At 44.4% G+C, this 25,422-nt stretch overlaps 1 pseudogene; it reads left to right on the forward strand.

The window, feature by feature from the left end:
* The first annotated feature begins 16,771 nt into the window (after window positions 1-16,771).
* LOC134484197 (non-histone chromosomal protein HMG-14-like) lies at window positions 16,772-25,129 on the forward strand (annotated as a pseudogene).
* Window positions 25,130-25,422: the final 293 nt, after the last annotated feature.

The following is a 25,422-nucleotide window of genomic DNA, read 5'->3' on the forward strand; positions in this document are numbered from 1 at the left end:
GGACAGGCTCTAAATGGACATTCCTTCAGTCTCTGCTCCAAATTTTGTCTCCATATTCCCTCCTATGAATATTATTGTTCCCCCTTCTAAGAAGGACTGAGACATCCATACTTTGGTCGCCCTTCTTCTTGAGCTTCCTGTGGTCTGTGGATTGTATCTTGGGTAATTCAAGCTTTGGGGCTAATATCCTATTATCAAAATTTTGGGCACTTGGAGCTTAGTCCCAACCCCACCTCCTAGGAAACTTTCCTGGATTTCCCTTCACTATGGGCTCTGAAAGGAATCAGCGCTAGGAACAACTACTAAGCCTTCCTTAGGTACTGTGAAATTTTACAAAAGAAATCAAACTGATTTAAGTCACAATAGGAATATTATTGGGATTTAAAACTACCTTCAAACTGTGTAAAACATCGAACTGTATCAAACAAGGGACACACATATGCAAGAATCCTATTTCCTGAGTTATTGTTATCTGTGAGATTTGATCACTAACTGTGAGATAGGAGACAATTTCATCAAGCAGCTCATACAACCTTTTTAATACGTTAGAACAAAAATGCCAGTGAGTTACAGATGAACTATGAGAATGTAAAATGGAAAGGAATAGCTTTGACGGAGGTGATTCTACTAATTGGAAATTGTGGGAAGACGTAACTATATGTGGACCACACTGTACTGTATCAGAAGTGTGTGTGTGTGTGTGTGTGTGTGTGTGTCTGTGTGTCTGTGTGTCTGTGTGTGTCTGTGTGTGTCTGTGTGTGTCTCTGTCATTCTATGGACAAGAAACACGTGTGACTCATGAGCAGGTAACTGGGCCACTGAGAGAATTGCTACAAGATCATTTTATCCAGTTTTTAGACTTCTGTAGTCAAGAAAATAATGTCATAATTTAAAAAAAAACAGGTATATTTGTGAATGTAATTGTGAGCTGGTTAACACAGTATTTTGGACAAACAGACCATTAAAAAGGCATTCATTGCAGTCAACACTGTGGAGGAACAAAATCCATAAAAGCAGTGTTTTGTTAGCATGGGTGCACATATGCCCTCGTGGTTGAGCATGTGATTGTGTCTCTCTAGCATTATACACTCCCAAGTGCACATTTCCCTCATTACAGAGAGTACTCTGCTTGTTAGATGTCCTAGAAGTGGATGGTCAAAAAGCGATCTCTTCTACTGATTAAAAACATTCTTTTTTCAAATTATTTTAAAATATTTTAATTAAAAAAATTCAGCCATGGACCCCCTCCCACAATTCTTCACCCATTTCCTCCTCCCTTCTGTCCCCGAGAGGATGCTCCCACACCAACAGATCTCCCCCTTTCCTGGGGACTCAAGTCTCTCGTGGGTTAGGCACATCTTTTCCCACTGAGGCCAGACCAAGATGTCCTCTACTGTATTTGTGTTGGAGGCCTCGGACCAGCTCGTGTAGGCTGTCGGCTTGGTGGCTCAGCTCAGTGTATGGGAGCTCGCAGGGGTCCCGGTGAGTTGAGACTGTTATTTCCCTCTCAGGTCTCCCTCCATAAACGAAATAAATTATTAAAACATTCCTAAAGCTCGGACTGATACCATCTCTTCCTGTTGTCCAGACTGCAGTCAGCTGTGCAGCCTCTCAGAGGGGAAATTCTGACTCTGGCCACTAGGTGGCCTCACAGCTGCTTCCCTGTAAGTTATTTCCAGTTAAATATCTGAAGTAAAAAATGGCTTGTTCACTGTTAGAGCAGTTCCGAGCAGTAAATCTCCAGGCACACCCCAAACCTGCATTGCATCCAATGGTTCCGGCGCAGATTGAGCTCCGCACACAGCCGAGGTTTCTCTCTGGGCGTAGAGTGCTTGTTCTCCAACATCCCATCCCTTCACAAGTTTCTCCACATTTCTGCAGCCATGCCTGTGCAGTCTCTTCCTCTCTGTTACATTCTGCACACAGCTGCCAGATCCTAAGTGAGCTTCTCTATTGGCTCTAGCTCTCCTCCTGCCGTCCCTGACACAGACAGTTTTCCCAAGGGCTCCACGTAGACCTGGCCTTTTGTAATGTGGATACTGAGCATAAACGTCTCTAGCTTATGTTCTGGTGAACCTTGGATGTTCTTCAATGACCTATTTGTTCAATGTTGGTTGTCAAGGCAACACGCCTGAGACAAGATAAAAATTTTGACGGGCAAGGCTTTGTCTGAGGCCCTGTGGAATGAGACCTATGTTTCTGAAGTGAAGGATACTGGGAACCCTGTCCGGCTTTTTTTAGTCTATGCTCCCTAATCATGAGCGGGAGGACTTTTGCTGTACTGTGCACTCAAAGAAAATGGTGCAAAACCAAAAGCCACAGAGCCAAATAGTTCATGACTAGAGGTTTCCACACTAGGAGCAAAATCTTCTCTTTTCTCCTTATAAGCAGATAGTATTGACATTTCTTACTGTAGTGGAAACCTGGCTGGCACCGGCTTGCCTTGAAGCTATTGTTGTTTAGAGAATAATTAAATTCTGTACTTGGGTCCATGAACAGAATTTTTAGACAGTCTTACTATGCCCTCACTGGCCTGCAGCTTGCTATAGACAACAGGCTGGCCTCAGAGTCACAGAAATCTGCCTACTTGTGGATCATGAGTGTTGCAATTAAAAGCAGGCAGTACCATGCCCGGTTAAACTGGGATTTTTAAGGAATTATTATATGTTCATCTCTGTGGTGTGGTGAACATGAAGCCTGTGTTTGTAATGCCTGCACAACAAAGTCTGTCCCACTGAGTCACACTCCTATGCCAGGACATTTTTGTTGTTACAGAGTCCATGCCAGATGAGAATTCTACCACCCAGTACATCCCAACACCTAGATTTTGTTTTAGATCTTTCAGAACACTTAGCTTCTTTGTGTGGTGGTGCCACCTTGTGGCCTAGTCCTGATGTGCAACCAGAAGACAAGAGCAAGTCTGGATGGAAGGAAGGGACATTGGTTCAAAACGTTGAGAGAGGGGCACTTGGTGGCATCTGGGGGGGGGATTTAAGGTATTTTTCTTCTGTATTGAATAAAATTTCTGTTCTCCTAAAAGTCAAAGATTTTTCTGCTTGTTGTTATTGTTACTTGAAAACAAACACGGGTCTCGTCTTAAAGGAAATAAAAAATACTTAATGCTGCAGCCTTATGAGTAACCATGGCATGGAAACACAGATTTACCTTATCTCAGACTCCATGTTCGAGAAAAGAAGCAGTTTCATGTGTCTCTGTGTGTGTCTCTGTGTATATATGATTACAGCACACACACACAGACAGACACACACACACGCTTACGGCACAAATAAATAGTCATAAATCAAGGAGATAAAGAGAACTGGGAGAAGGTTTGTATATGTCTAAGACACTATCTGATGACATTCTCAGCTGTTGGTTTGGGGGAAGCTAGTAGTCTGCTATGTGGATAGCTTCTAACGGGGTTTGTTTATTATTATAAGGAGTTAATGCAAAGCCTCTATGTAGCTTTTATTCTCAGATGCAAGTTCAGATGCAGTGTGGCAAGGAATGGCGGTGTCTGAAGGTGAAAACCGGCCCAGGACAAATGGCTTCTGAACCTATGAGATTCCGATCTCCTCACAGCGCTGACAGTCCAGCCTGTCTACCAGTCTGTGAATATGCGGGCTCCTTCCAGCAGTCCTGTGTTTACGCCCACACACAGCTTCTTATCTGGGGTCTCCTTCACACAGTTGATAGCTGTGCGAGCTCTTTCCATGACCACATTTACGTGAGAGTAGGTTTATATGGCACCATTTGAAATGTTGTCCATTTTCCATGTCTGTGTTTTGTATCAACAGAGAGATCCAGGACAGGGATGTGTTGACATCTAAGTCACCAGAGCTCAAATGGTAAAATATGAATATGATTTGTCCTAATGCCATGCTATTTAGAATATTCTAGCTGTCCCTGCGAAGTGTAGCATGCTGCTAGCATCCTTTCCACGTCTCTACATTCCTAGAGACAAGAGTTCATGATGTTACTGAGACCTGTGGGGACCCTTGTGCTGCGTGACAACTGGTGCTGAAGAAGTTGCAGTTCCCTATCGTGAATTCATAGACTTGTTAATAAATTAATTGAGAAATGGAGTCAGAAGAAAGCTCAAGGACAATTTTTATTCAATTTAAAAGAGGAAACTTTTAGGGGAGGCAGGCAGCTGTCCAGAAGCTAAAAAGAGGGAGAGAGAACGGTGTTGTTACAAAGTTGTCATGTGGCAAAGGCGGGTGGGGCAGCCAAAGAGACACAGCCAGAAACCCAAGGGCATGAGAAAAGAGCATGTTTAGGGTTCAAGGAAAGGTAGGACGCAGAAAACTGAAAAGTTACACTTTTCTGAGCAGGTTCTGAAGTGTTGTGGGGAGAAAGCTCTGCTAGGTTCCGCAGTGTCAAGGCTGGGTTTCTGGGAGAGACCGGACAGGCACATCATCGCGATGGAAGATACTGTTCTTTCCATCTCCTCAGCACTGCTTCAGGAAAATGAGCCTGCTGGAGGGGTTGTCCCCTTGCCAGGTGACTGACAGGCCCAACAGATCTAATTCTTAGGGACAATAAGTAACATCTATTCTTTAGTGCTGTTCACAAGGTCCTGTTGCCACCTCTCCCAGGGGTGGATTTTCCATTCTTCTTCAGTGTCCTTACCCACTGAGCCATTTCTCCACCTATCAGATGGAGATAGCTTTTGCTAAAACCACCTCAGCAGAGTTCTGATATCCTGCGTAACAGACTCTAACACTACAGACAAACACACAAACACGTACACACACACGCACACATACAGGCACACGCGCACCGCAGAGTCTCTAAAAGCCTTTAAGAGAAATTTTAAATTGGAGAGTAGATACATGCCCACTTATCATGAAAACCCAGACCTAGAAGGACAAGGGAATTTCCTACTTGGAAAGGAATAGGTTCATTTTCTTTCACAACTGGCAGGTCACTGGCAGTCAGAGCAGGAACTCAAGCAGGGCAGTAATCTGTGAGCAGAACCTGTGGAGGAACCCAGATTCCTCCTCATGGGGTGCTTCTTCGAGTTTCTTACACCACAGAGAGCCACCTGTCCAGGGATGGCATCTCCCGGAGTGAGGAAGACGCTTCCACATCAGTCATTAATCAAGAAAAGGCCTCCACAGACTTTCCTACCCTTGGATGAGGCCATTTTCCCAATTGTAGTTTGACTTCACAGATGACTATAGCTCCTGGCAGGTGACACATTAGCAAACACCTACACCTGATATGATCTTCTTCCAAGTTATTTTCACCGCAGTGATTTGGCTGTGCGTGTGCTATGAGGTCAGAGGTCACCAGGAAGGTGGTGGTCCCTCTTGACAACATGGGTGCAGGGTATTGAACTCACATTGTCAAGCTTGGGGAAGGTGACTTTGCACATTGATGCCACTCTGGTCACTTTCTAATGGGGATTAAGAAGTTAAGAGTTAGGGGGATGTTGGCCCAGAACTCGGGAAAGGGAATAACAATCGAAATGTAAATAAGAAATACTCAAGTTAATAAAGATAAAAAAAGAAGAAGAAGAAGTTAACGGTACCTTCGTTTGGAAGACAGTATAAACATATCTGTCTAAGGAAAGGTTAGAAAAATCCAAATTATGCGTGTTGAATTGAGATAATCAGCTTCTGTTTTCATTTGCTAGCATTGACATAGTTCCCTGCTTACTAATCCTGAACAGACTCTGGATTTTTATCTCAGTCTAAACTTCCAAAATTAACCTTTGAAAGTGCTGAATCCAGAGTACACCACCAGGGGGCTCAAACTATCTTGGAATTCACATTTCAGAATGACCTTGGAAAGGAAAAACAGGCAAACAACAACAGCAACACAACAGAGGGAAGCAGTGGTCCCGGAACTCCACCGTCATCTTCAGCAGGCAGGTTAGAAGTAATCTGAGGAGGCCTGTCAGAGAGTCTTAGAGTGGTGGGAACGTTAAGCATTCAGTGAATCTAAGAGCACTGCTGTTCTTTCAGGAGCCTTGGGTTTGATGCTTAGCACCCACGTGGGAACTCACACCCATCTCAATCCCCACTTGTAGGGATCTAACACCCTATCCTGGCCTCTGAGGGCAGGGTCAGTGGTGACACCGTACATAGACATGCATGTAGACAAACACCTCTACACATAAAAATAAGAAATCTAAAATAATGCAGTAAAATGGCGAGGCTGCACATACATTAGTTATTTTTGGAGCATTCTAGAGACAAATTTATTTTAGGTCAGTGGGTCATTTTGCAGGCTTAAACAAAAGTTAATGCGGAGGTGACTTATTCTAGGAAAGCATGATGTGGTGGGTGACTGACAGGGATTCTATGCCAGGCCACCAGTGGGCACAACCTTCCTTCTGCTGTGCCTTAGGAAGTCCTGGAAGCAGGAGGTATGGAGTATCTCAGCGACTGGGGTGCCTAAACTCTATGTGCATCTGCTTAGGATGGGAGATTATACTAAGCCATGCTGTTTGCGTAGCCTTCCACTGTGAGTCTCTGTGGTATCCTGTGGCCAGACAGCCCCTGGTGCTGTTGTTAAATCTCTGCTCACTAGAGTCTCCCAGACTGGACTGGATAGAGAAGCTATCTCTTCTCCTTGGTGTGCAGGGGATGCACATAAGGATCAAGCTCCAATAGGACCATTGCTTCAAACAGGAGAGCAGCCTGCATCAGGCCAGTCATCATAGGCAGAGCGTAATACACAAATGTGGCATAAGAGTGTTAAATTCATTCAGAGCACACTCTCAAACGCTAAAAGGACAAATCAACAGGACCGCTCCCTAGGGACAGCCGAGAGAGCAGAGAGTGTTTCTCTTGCCTTCACAAATTACAACAGAATTCCCCTAACAAAATTAGCTCCAATTAACAAGTAAGTAAAAATGTTAATGTCACAATAATAACCAGCACCTGAATGTTTATTCAGACATCACGGGGCAGAAATAACATCAGCTGGCACAGCCGTGACTCAAGAGGAGTAGAAACAGCTTTCGTCCTACGAACACGGAGTTAAAGATTACCTAGTGACAGATGTCAAAGCAGACTATGGAGAAAAGCAGTCAGACCTAGTGTGCTGCCAAAGTAAGTCAGAGCTGTCCTGTCACATAAACAGGTGTCTAACAACTGGACAAAGCCTCCAAGGCACAGGCCTTGCACACATAACATCTTTACACATTGACACGGAGAGGACAAAACAAACCAGGGTCCAGATGGCATGAGAGTGGGGACCGCAGTGCACGGTATCAAGATAACAGTGAAGTAACTTGGCACAGGAACTCAAAATGCTGCCTCACCTGTACAACAAGGGGAACTTGTGCAGGAAATGCCCAAGAAATAAAATCGGGACAGAGCTGCTATATCCATCACTGAGACTGGCCCAGTATCCCTGAGCCCTTGAGGTCTCCCTGCTCACTATCCCACTCCCTCGTGTGTATTTTCTTCTTAACAAACTATTTCTATTTATAACCAGGTGTCCCTAGCCCATTTCTTTAGCCCAGGGCATAGTAAGAATCATCAGATGTCTTCCAAAGTGACCCACAACGATACCAGCCAGAACAGAAGACCAGCAGGTCTCCAGATCCTAAAGACAAAATCCCTCTCCCCATGGAGCCAAGTCAGTCCCCAGGGCAGGATGCCTTTCGCAGCCCACTCTTTAGATCTGATAAAGACGTAGACTTTACTGAGGAGTGAAGGGTGAGAACAGAATGATGAGGGAAGGAGATAAGGAGGCAAGAAAGTCGGGAGAGAAAAGTGGAAAGGAAGGAAACAAACAGGCAATGAAAGGACAATCTTGGCCCATCAGCCTGAGCAATTCCTACATCCGGTTCACAGAGTTAAGCGACGTGTCCTGAAATGTGTCCGTCCTGGGCCAGGTTCTCTGCCTACCCAGGCCACTGTGGACTTGTGGAGACTGCCTGTGCTTCACCTCTAGGCTTTGGAATGACATTGGGCCACCCTGGATACTGAGCCTTGTTTTTATGGTTTTTTCCAGATGTGTAACTCCCCTTTGTGTCCTCTGGATTCACGTAGCAGGGCCACGTCTCAGAACTGGGACACAAGGAGTACCTAAACCTGAATAACTGTGAAGGAAGCCTGGCCAGAGGCTGGTGTTTTTACTACTTTGTGTAAGTAGCTGGGCAAAGGTTCAAATTAAAAGATTCCTGTGAGAACCACAAGTACACAATTCAAATTATATGCTACATTCAACCAACAACAAGAAAGTAGTGATCAGGGACCTAATAAAAAGCCATACTCCTTTTTAGAGGACCCCAAGAAGACTATACAAACTTATATTCAATCTAGCATTAATAACTCTGAATGTAAAACCACTTAATGCAATAGAAGAATCTGCAATGATGCGTGAGTGAGGCTCTGATCTACAGCTTTAGCAGAATGTGATTAGGAGTCATTTTACTGCGTGTTTCTTTAGCAGAACAGTGGTAATTGGTTTTCCCTTAACCTATGGCATCTCTAGTTACAGGTTCTTGGGCACTCAGGCAGTGTCATTCATGACTTCTGTTTAGTTAGGGTTTTACTGCTGTGAACAGACACCATGACCAAGGCAAGTCTTATAAAAGACAACATTTAATTGGGGGTGGTTTACAGGTCCAGAGGTTCAGTCCATTATCATCAAGGCAGGACATGGCAGCATCCAGGCAGGCATGGTGCAGGCAGAGCTGAGAGTTCTACCTCTTCAACTGAAGGTTGCTAACAGAATACTGCCTTACAGGAAGCTAGAATGAGGGTCTTAAAGCCCACACCCACAGTGACACACCTACTCCAGCAAGACCATACCTCTTAATAGTGCCACTCCCTGGGCCAATCTTATTCAAACCATCAGATATCCATCTTGTAGAGTGGACATTAATTCCAATCAGAGAATGGTTGGTTGTTCCCACATTTATGCCACTATTGCACAAACATACAATGTAGGAAGGCTACTGTTGTAGTTTTGAGGATTTAGAAATGGGGTGGTAGTTACATTACCTCTCTGGTCGACAGCAGAGTACTTTTGGGGAACAGTAGAGGTAAAGGCTCTAGTTAGATACCTGCTGGACTTATCTGTTTGTCTTCTATAGTTGGGCTGTGCTATCAGATTGTGGAGAACAATCTGTAGCTTTGACAATAGCCTCTGTTCTTTACATGCCCATGGAACCTTGTAGCCAACAGTTTAGCGAGCTATAACTCATTGCTGGTACTGGAGGTTTCCCTCGATGTAAGATAACTAGTTAAGGAATTACCTCTTCCATTATTTGATGACTCTATTTAAATTTGTTTCATGTCTGTCTATATTTTAAGAAACTTCTAAAGTTTCCAGAAGAGCCCACAAATGACCCTTCATGCTAATTTTCCTTACCATGGGACATTCACTCCCTTTCCCCTTTAATTGACATGCTCCTGTCTCATTCTGTCTCTCCATAGACATTTCCCCTTTTTTGGGAAGTTGAAAAGATATCATTTCATCAAGGTTAGACTCCATGCGTGTATTCCTGATGATTCTGATAAAGTTGCATGTTACAAAACCTACAAAATCAGGTTCAAACCACACCAGGATTTTCCGTGAAAACTTGGAATTTAGTCTCCAGATTATCATGTAGCCAGTCAGTTATCTCATGTTAGTGGTGATCATGTTTTAGTCACTGGAGTTCGCAGACTGAACGGGCATTTTAATTTTATCTTTTTTCTTTGCAACTCATCCACCATCTCATGATGGGCTTGCAGAAACATAATTCCATCTGTCTCCTCCATACATGAGATTGTCTTTCAGGTAGAAAATGAACTAGAGTGGAGAATCCATTATTCAGGAGCAGCCAGACCAACTCCTTTCCCAGTACCTCAATGATTTTAGGGACTTATCTTCTAGAGGGAATTGCCGGGCATATATTCGTGGATTAGAGGAGATGTGAAAGTCATTAAGTATGAATTCCGTCCATATAATCAGCACTTTACAAACCCAGGAAGTGAAATGCTGGACTTTAATTACCCACAGAGAAGAAACCCAGGACACGTGATCTAAAAATTATTTCTGGCCTTGGGACAGGTCAAGCCAGTGGTGTATGGAATTCTGACTGCTTAAAGCATCATAAGATAGTTATGGTAGAAGATTTGAGGTAGAGCAAAAACATTGCCCTCTGACATAAGCATTATGTCAAATGGGCTTGTAGATCATGTAGGCATGACAATGGCCATCTGGGAAAGCCACAGGTCCTAGAAATTCCAAGAAATCTTTCTGAAATGTAGGTCAACACACTGGTGACTTTGGCCATTAAAATTCTGGCACCTTTGCATGTAGGGCAGCCTTGATGGCACAACCACAATCATGAGGTCAGACTCTCTGGCCTGTATCTCTTGTAGATGTACCTCCATGGTTACTTGGCCTTCCTGGTGAATCTCCTTCATGCTCCTTCAAATAACTGTGATCTGAACTCTGTTAGATCTCTCTGTTTTTCTGGACTATAGGCTGACATTCCTCACCCAGAAACAGACCCTACCCCAGTGAGGGGAGCTGTTTCTCCTCTTTGCTCTCAAGGACCTGCTGCTCTCCATGGCCCCGTCTGTTTCTTCTAGTCACCATCAATTTGCTCCATCGTTAGCCAACACACTAATAACTAGCAGGTGATCTTCCTGAAATGACGTCCCCTTAGATTGAGATCTATGGCAAGGCTCTGATAGGCAAGGCCAAGGAGAAAATTGTTTTAGAAAAGATTCCTGCTAGTAATGTGCTTTTCCTGAATTATCATATAAAAAAGAATCACTAGGTATTAGTCCACCCACCACTTTTCAGCCGATCTCTACAGAACTACAAAGACGAACTGTGTTGCAGTGATGCCATATAGACCATAGATGACTTCTTAATTCTTAATGATGATCCTAGAAGAATTCCTAAAATTGTATCAGTATTTGTTAAGATCTTTTATAGTGGGACCGCTGTTAGGTCCTTTTCTGGTAGTCAAAACTTCAATAAGAACTGTCAGTCTCCCATGTGTCACCAGTTAATTGCCTTAGTAACCAGACTTTCTCCTCCTCAGAGCACATTCCAAGAGGTTGTAAAACAATTAACCGAAGGTCATAAAAAGGGAATTAACGATTTATTATAGATGCTAGGACAAAAGAAAATATCAACTGGGGTTATCTTTACAAAACTTAACTAATAACGTAGTTATGGTTTTTAACTCTCAATGAACCTGTGGAGTTGTGTCAGATTATGGGATTAATGGGGTCTCCGGTCTGCTCTACCACAGGATTCAGGCCACTCTGGGAGGCGGGATACAGGAAGTTTGACCATGCTTCCCCCACGCCACTGCCAGGAGGGTGTGGGTCTGTGGAAAGCCACTGGACCCCGTTCAGGAGATGGGGAAGCACAGTCTGAGTGCAGGACACAGCAGGAGCTGGCTCAGGGGTCCCCAGGCCTGCAAGGAGGCTGGGGCCTTCTGGTTCTCAGGCTCTTGGGCACCCAGGCAACACAGAAGAGCTGAGAACTAAGTGGGGTCCTGCAGGGCTGGGTCTAGACCAGGGCCGAGAGGGGCAAGAGGGGGAGCTCTGGCTGGTCCCAGGGGCATAGTCCTTGGCTGCTGTGTGGTAGGCTGGAGGTTAGTGGCACTGCTGCTGGGAGTGCAAGGAAGCTTTCTTTGGGAGGTTAGAGGGCAGCTCTGTAGGTGAAGGCCTTCTCTGTGGCTCCCCACAGCAGAGCCTGATGAAAAGAGGTGGTCCATGGCTTCAAGGCATTTAGTGTCATGGCGGAAAGTGGATGAGTAAGTCTGTACCCCTTCTCAGAGTGAGCCTGAGATAAAATACAATTTGCAGGGAGGAGTGTCTGGGAAGGGGAATTCATTGGCTAAGCCTTCAGGCCTTTAGGTACCTCATTATAATGGAGATCTGTCTTGAGCCCATGTGACCTGTGGTCAAGTCCTCTACCTATGAAGAGGCTTGAGGCATTACCCTTACAAGACTGATGGTCACAAATCTATGGAGGGCTGTGGTCTATTGAGTGGCCCGTTTTCCTGGGAGTCAGGCAAAATGCCTACCACCCCTCAGGGTCTCCAGGGTTCAAGCCTCCTTATCAGGAACCAGGGTGTCTTTCATTGTCCCATATCAGGAGATGAATGCTTAGTCAGATAATTACTCCTAATGGATATGTATGCAAGCATTCCCTGCTGTATATTCGTGGATTAGAGGAGATGTGAAAGTCATTAAGTATGAATTCCGTCCATATAATCAGCACTTTACAAACCCAGGAAGTGAAATGCTGGACTTTAATTACCCACAGAGAAGAAACCCAGGACACGTGATCTAAAAATTATTTCTGGCCTTGGGACAGGTCAAGCCAGTGGTGTATGGAATTCTGACTGCTTAAAGCATCATAAGATAGTTATGGTAGAAGATTTGAGGTAGAGCAAAAACATTGCCCTCTGACATAAGCATTATGTCAAATGGGCTTGTAGATCATGTAGGCATGACAATGGCCATCTGGGAAAGCCACAGGTCCTAGAAATTCCAAGAAATCTTTCTGAAATGTAGGTCAACACACTGGTGACTTTGGCCATTAAAATTCTGGCACCTTTGCATGTAGGGCAGCCTTGATGGCACAACCACAATCATGAGGTCAGACTCTCTGGCCTGTATCTCTTGTAGATGTACCTCCATGGTTACTTGGCCTTCCTGGTGAATCTCCTTCATGCTCCTTCAAATAACTGTGATCTGAACTCTGTTAGATCTCTCTGTTTTTCTGGACTATAGGCTGACATTCCTCACCCAGAAACAGACCCTACCCCAGTGAGGGGAGCTGTTTCTCCTCTTTGCTCTCAAGGACCTGCTGCTCTCCATGGCCCCGTCTGTTTCTTCTAGTCACCATCAATTTGCTCCATCGTTAGCCAACACACTAATAACTAGCAGGTGATCTTCCTGAAATGACGTCCCCTTAGATTGAGATCTATGGCAAGGCTCTGATAGGCAAGGCCAAGGAGAAAATTGTTTTAGAAAAGATTCCTGCTAGTAATGTGCTTTTCCTGAATTATCATATAAAAAAGAATCACTAGGTATTAGTCCACCCACCACTTTTCAGCCGATCTCTACAGAACTACAAAGACGAACTGTGTTGCAGTGATGCCATATAGACCATAGATGACTTCTTAATTCTTAATGATGATCCTAGAAGAATTCCTAAAATTGTATCAGTATTTGTTAAGATCTTTTATAGTGGGACCGCTGTTAGGTCCTTTTCTGGTAGTCAAAACTTCAATAAGAACTGTCAGTCTCCCATGTGTCACCAGTTAATTGCCTTAGTAACCAGACTTTCTCCTCCTCAGAGCACATTCCAAGAGGTTGTAAAACAATTAACCGAAGGTCATAAAAAGGGAATTAACGATTTATTATAGATGCTAGGACAAAAGAAAATATCAACTGGGGTTATCTTTACAAAACTTAACTAATAACGTAGTTATGGTTTTTAACTCTCAATGAACCTGTGGAGTTGTGTCAGATTATGGGATTAATGGGGTCTCCGGTCTGCTCTACCACAGGATTCAGGCCACTCTGGGAGGCGGGATACAGGAAGTTTGACCATGCTTCCCCCACGCCACTGCCAGGAGGGTGTGGGTCTGTGGAAAGCCACTGGACCCCGTTCAGGAGATGGGGAAGCACAGTCTGAGTGCAGGACACAGCAGGAGCTGGCTCAGGGGTCCCCAGGCCTGCAAGGAGGCTGGGGCCTTCTGGTTCTCAGGCTCTTGGGCACCCAGGCAACACAGAAGAGCTGAGAACTAAGTGGGGTCCTGCAGGGCTGGGTCTAGACCAGGGCCGAGAGGGGCAAGAGGGGGAGCTCTGGCTGGTCCCAGGGGCATAGTCCTTGGCTGCTGTGTGGTAGGCTGGAGGTTAGTGGCACTGCTGCTGGGAGTGCAAGGAAGCTTTCTTTGGGAGGTTAGAGGGCAGCTCTGTAGGTGAAGGCCTTCTCTGTGGCTCCCCACAGCAGAGCCTGATGAAAAGAGGTGGTCCATGGCTTCAAGGCATTTAGTGTCATGGCGGAAAGTGGATGAGTAAGTCTGTACCCCTTCTCAGAGTGAGCCTGAGATAAAATACAATTTGCAGGGAGGAGTGTCTGGGAAGGGGAATTCATTGGCTAAGCCTTCAGGCCTTTAGGTACCTCATTATAATGGAGATCTGTCTTGAGCCCATGTGACCTGTGGTCAAGTCCTCTACCTATGAAGAGGCTTGAGGCATTACCCTTACAAGACTGATGGTCACAAATCTATGGAGGGCTGTGGTCTATTGAGTGGCCCGTTTTCCTGGGAGTCAGGCAAAATGCCTACCACCCCTCAGGGTCTCCAGGGTTCAAGCCTCCTTATCAGGAACCAGGGTGTCTTTCATTGTCCCATATCAGGAGATGAATGCTTAGTCAGATAATTACTCCTAATGGATATGTATGCAAGCATTCCCTGCTGTAAACTTATTTCAATTTATGATTTAAATTTTATGTGTAAACTTGTGATCAACTTTTACCATGTGATCATGTATTCTAAAGGATGTATATGTACTGGGGACAAAGAGAAGGGTGCAAAGAAGAATTTTCCCTTATCGCCCTTTTTTATTTATTCTGTTTTTCCCATTTTCTTAGAGAGCTTTCATAGGAAACTTTGTATAACTTGGTAATAAACACTATAATCACTTTTAAAAGTGGCCCTTTTTCTTCCTGCCACTTCTACTAGCAGGCTGAAAGTTAGAGCCACGCAGTTCCTGCAGAGAGAGAACACAGGCTACATTATTTCATCCCCCTATGTTAGGCTACAGGTGTCAATCACCTAAGCCAGCAGCGTTTAATCCTCAGAACTAGCAAGAAAGGTTTTAGGACTCTTTACAGGTTATCATCAGCATTTCAGTATAGGCAGAGAGCTAGTGCATCCAGAGACCCTGTCTTTAAAGCCACAGCAGAGTCCTGTGTCCTGTCTCAACCCTCTTCATGCCTGGAGGCTTCCTCATTGCTCTACAAAGAAATTGTCTTCCGCATAATCCTGCAAGGGGTCACAGAGCATTCTCTTTTTTTTTTTTTCGGAGCTGGGGACTGAACCCAGGGCCTTGCGCTTCCTAGGCAAGCGCTCTACCACTGAGCCAAATCCCCAACCCCCAGAGCATTCTCTTTACCCTTAAGTTAATCCAAGTGATTTGCAAGCTCCATCCTACACGTGTCCAGCTGTGCTCACAGCAGAACTCATGGCTACCAAGCTGCAGGAAACTACTCCAAGATTCACTCTTTTGAACGGTGAGAGATCTGACCACATATCTGGGCAGCAGAAATTGCTCTTGAAGGGAGAGAGGGCGTCTACAAAGAACTGTGTCCCTTCTCAGAGCCCTCAGCATGTACTATAAGTAACTGTCAAAGAATCACAGCAGTGTGATTTCACTGCAGACATTGAGTCTTGTCCCTTTCCAAAAGACATAGTGTGAAAACAGCAGAGGACTCTACTGTATGCATGTGATCATGTGTGTTCACATGTGTTCATGTGTGTGTGCATGTGTGTACATAAATATGTGACCATGTGTAAATATGGGTGTGGATACAAAGTCTTCCAAAAGACACTAGTTAGCGGGAGTCTTTGACATGTGAGGTCTTCTCTCTTCATGGGTGAGTCATGAGAAAAAGAAGCCACTATACAAACTGTATGAATGGAGTCCATAGACCCACCTGGATACTACAAACCATTCACATCAGTGACAGGCATTCAAGTGCCAGGACCTGAGGCACAGACAGTGGTCTAGTCAGGGTCTAAAGTATCCATCTTGGCTTATCAGCAGCTGGAGGGCATCCCTGGAGTCATATTCATCATGTGACCCTCCACACTTTCCTTGAGCTGAGAGTTGGTCCACAGATGCTGCTCTGCACGGTTGTTTTAGACAGGAGACTGGCACATATGGGGAGCTAGTTTCTTAAGGAATTTGAGGAAGCCTGACTGTGTTCCAGAACTTAGGAGGTCAGGCCACCATTGTCATGTGGTGCATCCAAAGGGCTAGAGATTTGGAACATGGTCTTATGGATTCTAGTCAAGCCTGAACTGCACCACTAAGGTACTTACCACTCAGTCAGGTCTCCAGATGGCTCCCTGTGAAGCCTATGGCAGGCTGTATGGCCAAGAAGGAAGAGTTCAGACAGCAATCTCATCTGTGATCTCCACCCCTGTGAGGTGTCTTGTACTGGATGGGGCTTGCTCTGACTTCAGAAGGCAGCATTTCTTACGTCTGGAATCTTCTCCATAAGATGACCTTGGCACCACTTGGCTGTCGTAGTTCACGTGTTGGACTGAGGATGGCCGGTATGTGTGGCCACTTCCCACTCCCAGCTTGCTTTAGCTCTCCAGAAGATCCAAATCATCCCTGCTGTACTCTGCCCTGGACAGTCCCTGACTGCACACACCCACCTAAAGGTCTGCCAGCTAACGTGGGCCTGACCCGTGCCTGTTTACTCACTTTGGCTATCGGGGTCAGCAGAACCACTGGGGCTGCATGGGTCATTGTGGTGCTTGAGAACTCGCAAACAGGCCATTTTTGTGCATGTTCACAACCTGAAATAGCCTGAACAGCCTGCCCAATTTAACTTAGTTCCTTTCCAATCTGATTCCCTGACGATGCTGTGTTTACAGCCGAGACTTCATGCATGCTGGACGTGAGATTCCTTTCTGCAGGTGAAGTTCCAGGAGCATCTTCCTTGTGCTACAAACATCTCAGTCAGACTTTGCTAACATATGTAAACATACATGTGAGAGCCCTTGGACTATCTTCACGCCCTGAAGAGTCTCCCTAGGGAAATGCACTTGGAGATGGGCCTGCTTATTTTACCAGTCGGGCTGCTGATCATGTAAGGGAGGCTGGTGATTGTTCTACTCAAGACCCAGTTCTGGTTACCCCTAAGGAATGTGCTTGTGGCTCTCGAAGCAGTCCTTCATGTAAATGAAGGGTGTGCTTGAACAATTCACAGGCCTATTGTTCTTCTAGCCTGCCAAGTGCTCCCCTTATGGCCTGGGTGAAAAATGACCAGAGTCCTGTTCCACAAGGCTCAGGTGGCAAAGTGCCAGTGCAAGCTGTCTTGAGAGAGGCTTTGCTATAGCATGGCCTCCTAGTGACAAAGCTCTGTTCCGACAGCAACCAGCTCTCTTTGCTGTGTAATGTGCTCAGGGTGTGTGCAGTGTTCAGTAGGACCCGTGCTGACATGAATGCAGGGTGCCTGGCTGTTTGCCTGCCTTCCCTTCACTGAAGACACCAGGACATGAGGGGGAAATCTCACAGCTGATAATTAGGAAGGGAAATGTCTGTGTTCTTATATATTGGCATATTTAAGGAAAGGGGAATATTTCTTAAAGGCCTTGTTTACCAATCATGGCCAATCATTGGCATTAGCTGCGATTTATATTCTGTTAACTCCTGCACCACTGCCCGTGCTTAGTTCTTTTTTCTCAGAAACCTGACTGGGATGGGAGCCTGGGAACATTGTTATTTTTTTTAAATGTGATTCTCCCACCAACCCCGTGATGGGTCGCAGCAGTTTGTGTGGTGCAGGCTAAGCAGTGGAGCTCCATGCCAGATCCCACACATTTCCCACCGCACCCGCTGCCAGGATACATAAGAGGAAGGTTAACAGGAATGGAGGGACAGAGCCCAAGCGCTGCTCAGAGACACTGTAGGCAAAGCCCGCCCCTGCCAAGATGGACGCAAAGCCCACCCACCAAGAAAAAAAAAGCTGCAGGAAAGGATAAAGCATTAGACAAAAAGTGCAGATAAAAGGGAAGAGGGAATGTGGGGGGGGTAAGGGGGGAAGACCCATAAGGGGGAGGAGAGGGGATGTGGGCTTGTGGACAGGAAACCGGGAAAGGGAATAGCATTTGAAATATTAGTAAAGAAACATATCTAAAAAAAAAAAATTAGCCAAGTTAGCGATCTGAATTAGATTCGATGTTGAGAAGAGCCATTCCAGAAAGAATGGGAGAGGAATAGGAGAAGGGGAGGGGTGATCAAAAGTCATCATACATGTGTATATGACTGTTGAGGAAATAAAAATATTTTAAAATAAATAAGATTCAAAAAAGGGGGGGAGAGGACACCTGCCTGAGACACCGCCGGAACCTGAAAGAAAAAGACCGGATAAACAGTTCTCTGCACCCAAATCCCGTGGGAGGGAGAGCTAAACCTTCAGAGAGGCAGACAAGCCTGGGAAACCAGAAGAGACTGCTCCCTGCACACACATCTCGGACGCCAGAGGAAAAAGCCAAAGACCATCTGGAACCCTGGTGCACTGAAGCTCCCGGAAGGGGCGGCACAGGTCTTCCTGGTTGCTGCCACTGCAGAGAGCCCCTGGGCAGCACCCCACGAGCGAACCTGAGCCTCGGGACCACAGGTAAGACCAAATTTTCTGCTGCAAGAAAACTGCCTGGTGAGCTTGGGACACACGGAAGCAGAATTTCTCTAGGACAGGGCACGTTCTCTGTTTACCGGAAGTCCCACACCCTCGGATCCCGGCCCACAGCAGCTCTCTGCTCCCAGACCCGGTGAGAGAGAGACCCAACCGCCTGGTCAGGTGGGCACTCCTGAGGCTGAAGAGCGGAAGAGACCACCAACACTGCTCACCCCTGCCCACATCCCTGGCCCAAGAGGAATCTGTATAAGGCCTCTGGGCTCCCGTGGGGGAGGGCCCAGGAGCGGCAGGACACCTGCCTGAGACACCGCCGGAACCTGAAAGAAACAGACCGGATAAACAGTTCTCTGCACCCAAATCCCGTGGGAGGGAGAGCTAAACCTTCAGAGAGGCAGACAAGCCTGGGAAACCAGAAGAGACTGCTCCCTGCATACACATCTCGGACACCAGAGGAAAAAGCCAAAGACCATCTGGAACCCTGGTGCACTGAAGCTCCCGGAAGGGGCGGCACAGGTCTTCCTGGTTGCTGCCGCTGCAGAGAGCCCCTGGGCAGCACCCCACGAGCGAACTTGAGCCTCGGGACCACAGGTAAGACCAAATTTTCTGCTGCAAGAAAGCTGCCTGGTGAACTCAAGACACAGGCCCACAGGAACAGCTGAAGACCTGTAGAGAGGAAAAACTACACGCCCGAAAGCAGAACACTCTGTCCCCATAACTGACTGAAAGAGAGGAAAACAGGTCTACAGCACTCCTGACACACAGGCTTATAGGACAGTCTAGCCACTGTCAGAAATAGCAGAACAAAGTAACACTAGAGATAATCTGATGGCGAGCGGCAAGCGCAGGAACCCAAGCAACAGAAACCAAGACTACATGCCATCATCGGAGCCCAATTCTCCCACCAAAACAAACATGGAATATCCAAACACACCAGAAAAGCAAGATCTAGTTTCAAAATCATATTTGATCATGATGCTGGAGGACTTCAAGAAAGACATGAACACACTTAGGGAAACACAAGAAAACATTAATAAACAAGTAGAAGCCTACAGAGAGGAATCGCAAAAATCCCTGAAAGAATTCCAGGAAAACACAATCAAACAGTTGAAGGAATTAAAAATGGAAATAGAAGCAATCAAGAAAGAACACATGGAAACAACCCTGGATATAGAAAACCAAAAGAAGAGACAAGGAGCTGTAGATACAAGCTTCACCAACAGAATACAAGAGATGGAAGAGAGAATCTCAGGAGCAGAAGATTCCATAGAAATCATTGACTCAACTGTCAAAGATAATGTAAAGCGGAAAAAGCTACTGGTCCAAAACATACAGGAAATCCAGGACTCAATGAGAAGATCAAACCTAAGGATAATAGGTATAGAAGAGAGTGAAGACTCCCAGCTCAAAGGACCAGTAAATATCTTCAACAAAATCATAGAAGAAAACTTCCCTAACCTAAAAAAAGAGATACCCATAGACATACAAGAAGCCTACAGAACTCCAAATAGATTGGACCAGAAAAGAAACACCTCCCGTCACATAATTGTCAAAACACCAAACGCACAAAATAAAGAAAGAATATTAAAAGCAGTAAGGGAAAAAGGTCAAGTAACATATAAAGGGAGACCTATCAGAATCACACCAGACTTCTCGCCAGAAAATATGAAGGCCAGAAGATCCTGGACTGATGTCATACAGACCCTAAGAGAACACAAATGCCAGCCCAGGTTACTGTATCCAGCAAAACTCTAAATTAACATAGATGGAGAAACCAAGATATTCCATGACAAAACCAAATTTACACAATATCTTTCTACAAATCCAGCACTACCAAGGATAATAAATGGTAAAGCCCAACATAAGGAGGCAAGCTATACCCTAGAAGAAGCAAGAAACTAATCTTCTAGGCAACAAAACAAAAAGAAGACAAGCACACAAACATGACCTCACATCCAAACATGAATATAAAGGGAAACAATAATCACTATTCCTTAATATCTCTCAATATCAATGGCCTCAACTCCCCAATAAAAAGACATAGATTAACAAACTGGATACGCAACGAGGACCCTGCATTCTGCTGCCTACAGGAAACACACCTCAGAGACAAAGACAGACACTACCTCAGAGTGAAAGGCTGGAAAACAACTTTCCAAGCAAATGGTCAGAAGAAGCAAGCTGGAGTAGCCATTCTAATATCAAATAAAATCAATTTCCAACTAAAAGTCATCAAAAAAGATAAGGAAGGACACTTCATATTCATCAAAGGAAAAATCCACCAAGATGAACTCTCAATCCTAAATATCTATGCCCCAAATACAAGGGCACCTACATACGTAAAAGAAACCTTACTAAAGCTCAAAACACACATTGCACCTCACACAATAATAGTGGGAGATTTCAACACCCCACTCTCATCAATGGACAGATCATGGAAACAGAAATTAAACAGTGATGTCGACAGACTAAGAGAAGTCATGAGCCAAATGGACTTAATGGATATTTATAGAACATTCTATCCTAAAGCAAAAGGATATACCTTCTTCTCAGCTCCTCATGGTACTTTCTCCAAAATTGACCATATAATTGGTCAAAAAACGGGCCTCAACAGGTACAGAAAGATAGAAATAATCCCATGCGTGCTATCGGACCACCACGGCCTAAAACTGGTCTTCAATAACAATAAGGGAAGAATGCCCAGATATACGTGGAAATTGAACAATGCTCTACTCAATGATAACCTGGTCAAGGAAGAAATAAAGAAAGAAATTAAAAACTTTTTAGAATTTAATGAAAATGAAGATACAACATACCCAAACTTATGGGACACAATGAAAGCTGTGCTAAGAGGAAAACTCATAGCGCTGAGTGCCTGCAGAAAGAAACAGGAAAGAGCATATGTCAGCAGCTTGACAGCACACCTAAAAGCTCTAGAACAAAAAGAAGCAAATACACCCAGGAGGAGTAGAAGGCAGGAAATAATCAAACTCAGAGCTGAAATCAACCAAGTAGAAACAAAAAGGACCATAGAAAGAATCAACAGAACCAAAAGTTGGTTCTTTGAGAAAATCAACAAGATAGATAAACCCTTAACTAGACTAACGAGAGGACACAGAGAGTGCGTCCAAATTAACAAAATCAGAAATGAAAAGGGAGACATAACTACAGATTCAGAGGAAATTCAAAAAATCATCAGATCTTACTATAAAAACCTATATTCAACAAAATTTGAAAATCTTCAGGAAATGGACAATTTCCTAGACAGATACCAGGTATCGAAGTTAAATCAGGAACAGATAAACCAGTTAAACAACCCCATAACTCCTAAGGAAATAGAAGCAGTCATTAAAGGTCTCCCAACCAAAAAGAGCCCAGGTCCAGACGGGTTTAGTGCAGAATTCTATCAAACCTTCATAGGAGACCTCATACCAATATTATCCAAACTATTCCACAAAATTGAAACAGATGGAGCCCTACCGAATTGGTTCTACGAAGCCACAATTACTCTTATACCTAAACCACACAAAGACACAACAAAGAAAGAGAACTTCAGACCAATTTCCCTTATGAATATCGACGCAAAAATACTCAATAAAATTCTGGCAAACCGAATTCAAGAGCACATCAAAACAATCATCCACCATGATCAAGTAGGCTTCATCCCAGGCATGCAGGGATGGTTTAATATACGGAAAACCATCAACGTGATCCATTATATAAACAAACTGAAAGAACAGAACCACATGATCATTTCATTAGATGCTGAGAAAGCATTTGACAAAATTCAACACCCCTTCATGATAAAAGTCCTGGAAAGAATAGGAATTCAAGGCCCATACCTAAACATAGTAAAAGCCATATACAGCAAACCAGTTGCTAACATTAAACTAAATGGAGAGAAACTTGAAGCAATCCCACTAAAATCAGGGACTAGACAAGGCTGCCCACTCTCTCCCTACTTATTCAATATAGTTCTTGAAGTTCTAGCCAGAGCAATCAGACAACAAAAGGAGGTCAAGGGGATACAGATCGGAAAAGAAGAAGTCAAAATATCACTATTTGCAGATGACATGATAGTATATTTAAGTGATCCCAAAAGTTCCACCAGAGAACTACTAAAGCTGATAAACAACTTCAGCAAAGTGGCTGGGTATAAAATTAACTCAAATAAATCAGTTGCCTTCCTCTATACAAAAGAGAAACAAGCCGAGAAAGAAATTAGGGAAACGACACCCTTCATAATAGACCCAAATAATATAAAGTACCTCGGTGTGACTTTAACCAAGCAAGTAAAAGATCTGTACAATAAGAACTTCAAGACACTGAGGAAAGAAATTGAAGAAGACCTCAGAAGATGGAAAGATCTCCCATGCTCATGGATTGGCAGGATTAATATAGTAAAAATGGCCATTTTACCAAAAGCAATCTACAGATTCAATGCAATCCCCATCAAAATACCAATCCAATTCTTCAAAGAGTTAGACAGAACAATTTGCAAATTCATCTGGAATAACAAAAACCCAGGATAGCTAAAGCTATCCTCAACAATAAAAGGACTTCAGGGGGAATCACTATCCCTGAACTCAAGCAGTATTACAGAGCAATAGTGATAAAAACTGCATGGTATTGGTACAGAGACAGACAGATTGACCAATGGAATAGAATTGAAGACCCAGAAATGAACCCACACACCTATGGTCACTTGATTTTTGACAAAGGAGCCAAAACCATCCAATGGAAAAAAGATAGCATTTTCAGCAAATGGTGCTGGTTCAACTGGAGGGCAACATGTAGAAGAATGCAGATCGATCCATGCTTATCACCCTGTACAAAGCTTAAGTCCAAGTGGATCAAGGACCTCCACATCAAACCAGACACACTCAAACTAATAGAAGAAAAACTAGGGAAACATCTGGAACACATGGGCACTGGAAAAAATTTCCTAAACAAAACACCAATGGCTTCTGCTCTAAGATCAAGAATCGACAAATGGGATCTCATAAAACTGCAAAGCTTCTGTAAGGCAAAGGACACTGTGGTTAGGACAAAACGGCAACCAACAGATTGGGAAAAGATCTTTACCAATCGTACAACAGATAGAGGCCTTATATCCAAAATATACAAAGAACTCAAGAAGTTAGACCGCAGGGAAACAAATAACCCTATTAAAAAATGGGGTTCAGAGCTAAACAAAGAATTCACAGCTGAGGAATGCCGAATGGCTGAGAAACACCTAAAGAAATGTTCAACATCTTTAGTCATAAGGGAAATGCAAATCAAAACAACCCTGAGATTTCACCTCACACCAGTGCGATTGGCTAAGATCAAAAACTCAGGTGACAGCAGATGCTGGCGAGGATGTGGAGAAAGAGGAACACTCCTCCATTGTTGGTGGGATTGCAGACTGGTAAAACCATTCTGGACATCAGTCTGGAGGTTCCTCAGAAAATTGGACATTGAACTGCCTGAGGATCCAGCTATACCTCTCTTGGGCATATACCCAAAAGATGCCTCAACATATAAAAGAGACACGTGCTCCACTATGTTCATCGCAGCCTTATTTATAATAGCCAGAAAATGGAAAGAACCCAGATGCCCTTCAACAGAGGAATGGATACAGAAAATGTGGTACATCTACACAATGGAATATTACTCAGCTATCAAAAACAACGAGTTTATGAAATTCGTAGGCAAATGGTTGGAACTGGAAAATATCATCCTGAGTGAGCTAACCCAATCACAGAAAGACATACATGGTATGCACTCATTGATAAGTGGCTATTAGCCCAAATGCTTGAATTACCCTAGATCCCTAGAACAAACGAAACTCAAGACGGATGATCAAAATGTGAATGCTTCACTCCTTCTTTAAATGAGGAAAAAGAATACCCTTGGCAGGGAAGGGAGAGGCAAAGATTAAAACAGAGACTGAAGGAACACCTATTCAGAGCCTGCCCCACATGTGGCCCATACATATACAGCCACCCAATTAGACAAGATGGATGAAGCAAAGAAGTGCAGACCGACAGGAGCCGGATGTAGATCTCTCCTGAGAGACACAGCCAGAATACAGCAAATACAGAGGCGAATGCCAGCAGCAAACCACTGAACTGAGAATAGGTCCCCTATTGAAGGAATCAGAGAAAGAACTGGAAGAGCTTGAAGGGGCTCGAGACCCCAAAAGTACAACAATGCCAAGCAACCAGAGCTTCCAGGGACTAAGGCACTACCTAAAGACTATACATGGACTGACCCTGGACTCTGACCCCATAGGTAGCAATGAATATCCTAGTAAGAGCACCAGTGGAAGGGGAAGCCCTGGGTCCTGCTAAGACTGAACCCCCAGTGAACTAGTCTATGGGGGGAGGGCAGCAATGGGGGGAGGGATGGGAGGGGAACACCCATAAGGAAGGGGAGGGGGGAGGGGGATGTTTGCCCGGAAACCGGGAAAGGGAATAACACTCGAAATGTATATAAGAAATACTCAAGTTAATAAAAAAAAAACAATATCAAAAGAAAAAAAGGGGGGAAGGGGGAAAAGAAGAGTAAACAAGCTGAAGTGGCTGCCGAGCAAGCTATAGATCTGCCTGCAGAAAGTGGACAGACGGAAAACCAGAGTCCAGACTCTGAAGGAGAAAAAGAAGGCAAATCAGCCAAGCATCCATCCCCTCTGTGGTCCATCAGTGGTCCCTGCCTCCCTTCTTGTACAACCCAGAGGAATATTTGTATCAACGATTTTGTAAATGTGAATTTTTAGTAGCTCTAGAAACATTTTAAATGCTGCCCACCTCATCCCATTTTTTAAGTATAAATGGTTTTTTCAAAAGAGGTTAAATCATTTACTGGCTGTTTATTTATTTATTGATTGATTTTTGGTACAACCAGAAATAGCAGGATACTGGATCAGGAGAGGCTGTGACTGTCTCGGGGGTCGCCATGACATTCCATAGAGGGGGCTAGATTTCTATCCTACAGGACAAAGCATACTAAATGGCAGTTTAGGGTCCCAGTCATGCATTCGTGACTGGAATATTTTCAGTTATATCTGGT

Source organism: Rattus norvegicus, chromosome X (assembly GCF_021556685.1).
Source record: "Rattus norvegicus strain SHRSP/BbbUtx chromosome X, alternate assembly SHRSP_T2T, whole genome shotgun sequence".
NCBI classification, from domain to species: Eukaryota; Metazoa; Chordata; class Mammalia; order Rodentia; family Muridae; genus Rattus; species Rattus norvegicus.